This window comes from Macaca nemestrina, chromosome 15 (assembly GCF_043159975.1).
Source record: "Macaca nemestrina isolate mMacNem1 chromosome 15, mMacNem.hap1, whole genome shotgun sequence".
Lineage (NCBI taxonomy): Eukaryota > Metazoa > Chordata > Mammalia > Primates > Cercopithecidae > Macaca > Macaca nemestrina.
In genome coordinates this window covers 38,319,881-38,327,079 of record NC_092139.1, presented here as the reverse complement: position 1 = coordinate 38,327,079, position 7,199 = coordinate 38,319,881, and the positions used below count along the sequence as shown (strand labels likewise).

General features: G+C 45.9%; 1 pseudogene; it reads left to right on the top strand.

The window, feature by feature from the left end:
* The first annotated feature begins 5,959 nt into the window (after positions 1-5,959).
* On the top strand, positions 5,960-6,987 carry LOC105481569 (small ribosomal subunit protein eS4, X isoform-like; annotated as a pseudogene).
* The last annotated feature ends 212 nt before the right edge of the window (positions 6,988-7,199 follow it).

Sequence of the window (7,199 nt, the reverse complement as noted above, 5' to 3'; positions counted from 1 at the left end):
GGCAGAGCCCTGCTAGCCAATAGCTTTAGAGGATTTTCCAGTTAAGAGCTTAGTGGTGGGGGAAGTGGGGAGTGGATGTGAGGATTAGCTCATTAACCATGCAGAGACGCAGGCTGCATAATGACTGGCAAAGGCATGGATAAAAGGATGATGCAGATACTTTTCAAGGACAAGTTTTGGGGTTAGAGATTCCATTTCTAGAGGCAGGATAGACTCAGGAAACCCAGGGCGCCAGGAAATGGTGTGAGGTAAGGGTTGTGGCTGCTCCACCTCCCCCTAGTCCCAGATCTGCTGGCCCCAACTTTGTGCTGAGAGGGCTGTGAATCACTGCACTCCCACCCCCCAACAAGCTCCTATCCACTAAGGTTACACCATTAAAGCAGCTTTACTCCTGGAGGATTTAGTAATTAATCTGTCACTGAGTCACCATGGCAACATATTTGTGTATCTCAAATGCCATGAGCTCAAGGAGCCAGGATTTGAAAAACTGCTTTACCTAGTGCCCTAGCTAGTGATTAACAAAGGATTATGTTGTAGAACACAGGGCATGCTGGTTGGCTCCAAGGCAAAGGAGGCTTAGGGAACTAATGTTCATTTTTCCTCCTTTAGAAGCAGCTGAGCTTCCATTAAGGGATTGGGGACCAGTAGACCCCTTCTGGCCTCATGGGACACATCATGACCTCCTAGGGGCAATAAAAGAGAAATCCTCTGCTGTCCTACACTCTGCTCTCCTCTCTTCCACTCCTTCTTTCTCTTCTCCCATTTATTAATTCAGTAATTCCAAGGAGGGATAAAAGATGTGAGATGTGATTCATTCACCTCAATTCTTAGGGGCATGCACTGGTACAAGACTTCTCTCATTTTGTTTCATTTAATTTCTCTCTCTCATCCCTGATGCCACATATATTTTCTTTCCCATTATAAGTGTTTTTTATTGGACTTCCTAGAAGCCGAACCTGGGACATAGTTTCTTTTTCCTTCCTTCCTCTCTTCTCTTCTCTTTTCTCTTCTCTTCTCCTCTCTCTCCCTTTCTTTCTTCCTTCCTTCCTTCCTTCCTTCCTTCCTTTCTTTCTTTCTTTCTTTCTTTCTTTCTTTCTTTCTTTCTTTCTTTCTTTCTTTCTTTCTTTCTCTTTCTTTCTTTCTTTCCTTCTTTCTTCTTTCTTTTTCTTTCTTTCTTTCTTTTTTTCTTTTCTTTCTTTTTTTCTTTCTTTTCTTTCTTTCTTTTTCTTTCTTTCTTTTTCTCTCTTTCTCTCTTTTCTTTCTTCTCTTTCTTCTTTCTCTTGCTTTCTTGCTTCTCTCTCTCTCTCTTCCCTCTCTTTCTTTTAATAAAGAGTCTCACTCTGTTGCAGGCTGAAGTACAGTGGCATGATCATGGTTCACTGCAGCTTTGACCTTCTGGGCTTAAGTGATCCCCCACCTCAACTTCCCAAGTAGCTGGGACTACAAGCACGTGCCACTATGCCTGGCTAATGTTTAAATTTTTTTTTGTAGAGACAGGGGTCTCAATATGTTGTCTAGGCTGGTCTCCAACTCTTGGGCTCAAACGATCCACTCAAATGATCTCAGTCTCCCAAATTGCTGGGATTACAGGTATGAGCCACCATGCCCTGCTTCAGAGTTTGTTGTTCAAGTGGTTTACGGTGGGAGAACTCTCAAGAAATACTGGTTAGGGGAGCAGGAGAGGAAAGGAAGTGGGCTCAGGCACATCTAGCCTCAGCTTACTGATGGGGAGCCCTGGAGCATGAACAGCACTGCAGGGTTGCCTTCCCCTTCCCTGTCCTGCTGACCCTACCGGGAGGCAAGGGGCAGGCCTGCCATCCATGGGGCTGAGGGTTGCCAGCCAGGCAGCTCCCCAAAGAAGCAGGGCAGTTCTGAGACATTTGAAGCCAATACACACAGCAGCTGGGGGGATGCAGACCCCAGAACAGTGAAAGAGATTGGGTGGGACACCAACAGCTACAACAGGCAATCACGCTTTTGTAAGCATCTGTGTGTCTGTGTGTTTATCTGTTACTGCAGAATATTTAGTGGTCATTCAAAAAAATGTATTGAACCCCTATTTCTGTGCCTATTTCTATTCTGAAAGCTAGGGGGTTATAGTCATGATGAAAACAGACAGGATCATCCCTGCCCTTAGGTTGTTGTTAAGTGGAAGAAATAAATATTAAACAATGATTCACACAAATGAACATTTCAGAATGCAAAATGTAATACATGCTGAGAAGGAGAAGCTGAGGTGTGACAGGAGATCACAATGGAAGGTGAGATGCATGCTGGGGTGGAAGGGAGGCCTCCCTGGAGATGGGTATTTATGGCAGTGACCTAGAGAGAAGTCGGTGTGAGCTGGCCAGAGAATGGGAGGGAGGCTGCTCCAAGCAGAAGGAGCAGAGAGAGCACCGTCCTGACCTGGAGAAAGGGCTTTGTGAGTTCAGGGAATTGAAAGGAGGTCAGTGTGGCTGGACACAGTGACAAAGGGGTAAGGACACGAGAACAGCAAGAAAGGGGGCCCATGGCGGCAGATGCCAGGCCTCGGGAGTCACGTTCAGGACTTACAGCTCTCAATGAAAGCCAATGGAAATCCACTGAAGACTCTGGGCAAGAAAGAGACATGATGACCATGGTGGCTCAAGGGCTGTGTGGGGTTTGGAGAAGGCAGGAACGGAAGCGGGGAGGCTTGTGGAGGTCGAGGGAGAGATGTCAGTGTTCTGGACATGAGCAGTGGCAGTGGATGTAAGGAGCAGCAGCTGGCAGAGGAGATTTCAGAGGGAGTAGGCGCAGGGGTTGCTGAGGGTTTGGGTGCAGGGGTGAGGGAAGGCAGGAGTGTAGGTTCACACTCACGTGGACAGAGTGCCATTTTCCAGCGGGAGATGCGGGGCAGGCAGTCGGGAGGATGCGTTCAGAGCTCAGGGGATTGGCTGCACTGGAAATTTCAGCCCAGTGGTTGTCAGCACATGGGTGACACTTGAAACCCAGGGAGAAAGTACTGCTAAGGAGCAAAAGAAAAGAGAACAGGACTGAAGCCCACGTGAAGAGGGGAAACCAGCCAAGTGTCCGAAGAAGAAACCAGGGAGGCAGGAGGAACACAAAACATGGCAGCAATGAACCCAGCAGGGAGGTTTCAGGGAGGAAGGTGGTCCGTCCTGGGGTATGCCCACTGTCGGGTGCCGGTCAGATGGTCTGTGGACAGGGCTGCAGCAGGGTGCGGTAGAACACAAGGGCTGCAGGTTGCTTTCCACAGGTGCAGCTCTGCTGGACGATGAGGGAGCGCAGGCCAGATGCAGGGCACTCCTAAGTCAGTTTAGTTATTTGTGGAGGAGGAGAAGGGGCTGCTTCTGGACTGGGAATCAAGAACAATTTTGTTTTTTAAGATGGGGGAGATGTTTGCATGCTGGGGAGGAGCTGGTTTACGGGGAGAGTTGATGGTACAGGAGAGAGAGAGGGGTTAATTGATAGAGAAAAGTCGCTACAGAGGTGGGAGCCGGTGGGAACAGACCACCATTCCCATTATCTGGCAAATGCTAAGCCCATGCACATTGGGGTTCCAGCCTAGAGAGATGACAGCAGAGGAGGGATGGGAACATCTAAGTGGTGAAACTGTCCCTATAGACTTTATAAAATTAATCAGGGAAGGAGGAAGGGGGAGAAACGAAGATAAACCAAGCTTGCAGCACAGTCAGCATTAACCATGAGGTGTGCTTGCTCTCTGATCCACTTCCTCACAGCTGTTTGGGGCCTATCGACTCAGAATTACATGAACCCTGTTACGAGATGATCCTTCCTCTTAGCTGCTCTATAGATAACAACTTGAACATTATAAAACATTAAATTTTCCACTTGAGATACTCTTTCAGGTTCTGCATACCAATGAAACTACTGATGCCAGCTGGTCTTAAGGACCCCACAGGAGCTGAGTCACCAAAGAATGCAGTTTCCACATCCTGATGATTTCCTTCCCCTTACCCCAATTAATCAACAACCCCAAATTCTTATTTAGAAATGGACCAAATTCCTTCATACTGACCAGCACTGGCCGAGGCTTCCACATATGGCTCAGTGGATATGTAACAGGATCATTTGCCCAATGCCTGGCAAGTCAATATACCAAGACAAGGGGGATTGCTGTAGAGAAAAAGTCTAATAATCATAGGAGAGCTAAATGAGGAGGTGGGAGGAAACCTCAACTCCACCAATCTAAGGAATTTGGGGCTAGGGATATTAAGGGTTTAGGAAAGGGCTGAGGTATGGGGATTATTGATTGATGGAAGAGTGCAGGGTGAAGTCATAGGACAGGGAGATGAAGAAACGGCATTCTCATGCTGATTTGGTTCCCTGTGGGGTCTTCAAACTGGTTGGCATCAGCCTTTCCTGCTGGAATTCAGGATATGAAGAATATCTTGAGCAATTCTTAAAAGCCTTGTGATTCTAACATCAGAAGTCCTATCTATGGGAAAATGGAGATTTAAACACTTAATATCTTGAGCTGCATGACTTTCAGTTTAAGGAATTGGGCCAGAGTGCAACCTGCTTAATGCTTAATTATAACTAGATTTCTGCCCCAAACCTGGCATCTAAATTCTTGTTAACCCTATGAGGATGGGTTTAGACACTCTCTTGGGTGATTCATCTCTCTGCAGGTCTAACCCTGAACCACGCTTCTGCAGGCATCTGGTCCCTGGTTCAGTCAGTGACTCCAGAGCCAGTCCAGCCCATCAGGGCAACCCTCCTCTCAGGCCCCAGACTATCCCCCCTCTCTACTTCTGGCCACTGAATAATGAAGCCCGCCAAATCTTGAGATGGCACTGTCAACCCTGCTTTCCCGCAGCTCCCTAATTTCACGTCTCCCATAGTCTCCGATTATTTCCAGGGGTGCCTTGGTATTCAAAGCAAAATTTGTTGGCAGTCAACTTAATTCATACAAGCATTGCGTTAAGGCACTTAAAGGGATGGCAGAAAATCAAACAATGGGATGGACACCCTGCCCTTGAAAAGGAGTTTCTTTGCTGATGCCGCCACTGGAAATAGTGCCATTAATTTTATAAAAGAGGCATCATATTCAGAAAGACTCTATCAACCACTGTAAATGCTTTGGAGTCTCTAACAGTTGTGAAATGTGGAAGCCGAGGATGTAGGGGCCTGTTGGAGTGCGCCCATTCCTGGATCTGGGAAGGAGACGCCTTTGAAGCTGTACCTCTCGGAAGACTTTGATCCTCCCAGGCCCAGAGATAAAGACAAGATGAGGGAGGTGTTATTAGTGTTATTATTTATACTTAGTGGAGCTTACATGTGGGGCCTCTTTTAAAAAGTGCTTGGGGCACTACTGATTTATAAGTAATTTCACTTTTCATAGCATCACTTCTAGGTGGAGGAAGAATGCCGGAGGCAGAGCTGGAAATAATCACTTTTCTCCAAGTTGGAGTACTCATTAATCCAGGCCTAGTGGGAACATCTATTCCCTTTATTGTAGCCTTTTACTGGAAATTATTTCTTTAGTAGAAGCTCATGTGCCTCAGTGACCTGAAATGGGGGTTCTTGAGGGAGTTCTATCATTCTCCCCTGTTAAAAGCTTATGTATGGAGAACATCTGGGTAAAAGTCACAGGCAGCTTGGAAAAGAGGGCAGTGATTAGGGATTTCTAGTTTTATTACTTTTTTTTAACATTTGTTGAGATTGGTTTAAAATCCAGGACATGGTTATTCTTGGTGAATGCTCCCTAGGCACTTGAAAAGCACACGTATTCTGCTGTTATAGGATTGTTTGTTCTGTTAGATCCTGTTGGTTGAAGGTGTTGTTCAATTATTCTATATCCTTATTATTTTCTTTTTCATTTTTTTAGAGACAGGGTCTATCTCCATTGTCCAGGCTGGAGTACAATGGTGCAGTCATAGCTCACTGCAACCTCAAACTCCTGGGCTCAAGTAATCCTCCTGCCTCAGCCTCCTGAGTAGTTAGGACTACAGGTTTGTGCCATTATGCCTGGCTAATTTTAAAAATTATTATTTTTTCTCTTTCCGTGCCTAACGTAGCCATGGCTCCTGGTCCCAAGAAGCATCTAAAGCAGGTAGCAGCTCCAAAGCATTGGATGCTGGATAAATTGACTGGTGTGTTTGCTCCTTGTCCATCCACCAGTCCCCACGAGTTGAGAGATTGTCTCCCCCTCATCACTTTCCTAAGGAACAGACTTAAGTATGCCCTGACAGGAGAGGAAGTAAAGAAGATTTGCATGCAGCCGTTCATTAAGATCGATGGCAAGGTCCGAACTGATATAATCTACACTGCCGGATTCATGGATGTCATCAGCATTGACAAGATGGGAGATAATTTCTGTCTGATCTGTGACACCAAACGTCACTTTGCTGTACATTGTGTTACACCTGAGGAGGCCAAGTACAAGTTGTGAAAAGTGAGAAAAATCTTCGTGGGCACAAAAGGAATCCCTCATCTGGTGATTCATGATGCTCTCACCATCTCCTACCCTGATCCCCTCATCAAGGTGAATGACACCATTCAGATTGATTTGGAGACTGGCAAGATTACTGACTTCATCAGGTTCGACACTGGTAACCTGTGTATGGTGACTGGAGGTGCCAACCTGGGAAGAATTGGTATGATCACCAACAGAGAGGCACCCTGGATCTTTTGACGTGGTTCACATGTAAGATGCCAAGGGCAACAGCTTTGCCACTTCACTTTCCAACATTTTTGTTATTAGCAAGGGCAACATGCCATGGATTTCTCTTCCCCAAGGAAAAGGTATCTGCCTCACCATTGCTGAAGAGAGAGACAAGAGATTGGCGACCAATCAAAGCAGTGGGTAAAATGGTCCCTGGGTGACATGTTAGATCTTTGTAGGTAATTTAAAATAATGTGGCATGATTGATAGCCAAAAATGAAATAAAATTGTTATTATTATTTTGTAAAGACAGGGTCTCATTAAGTTTCCTAGGCTGGTCTCAAACTCCTGGCCTTAAGTGATTCTCCTGCCTTGGCCTCCCAAAGTACTGGGATTACAGGCATGAGCTACCATGCCCGGCTCCTTGTGAATTTTCTATTTAGTGGTTCTATCAATTACTGAGAGAAGAGCATTGAAGTCTCCAACTATAATAGCAGATTTGTCCATTTCTTCCTTTGGCTTTATCAGTTTTCGCTTCATGTATTTGGAAGATCTGTTTTTGGTGCATACACACCTAGGTTTGCCATCT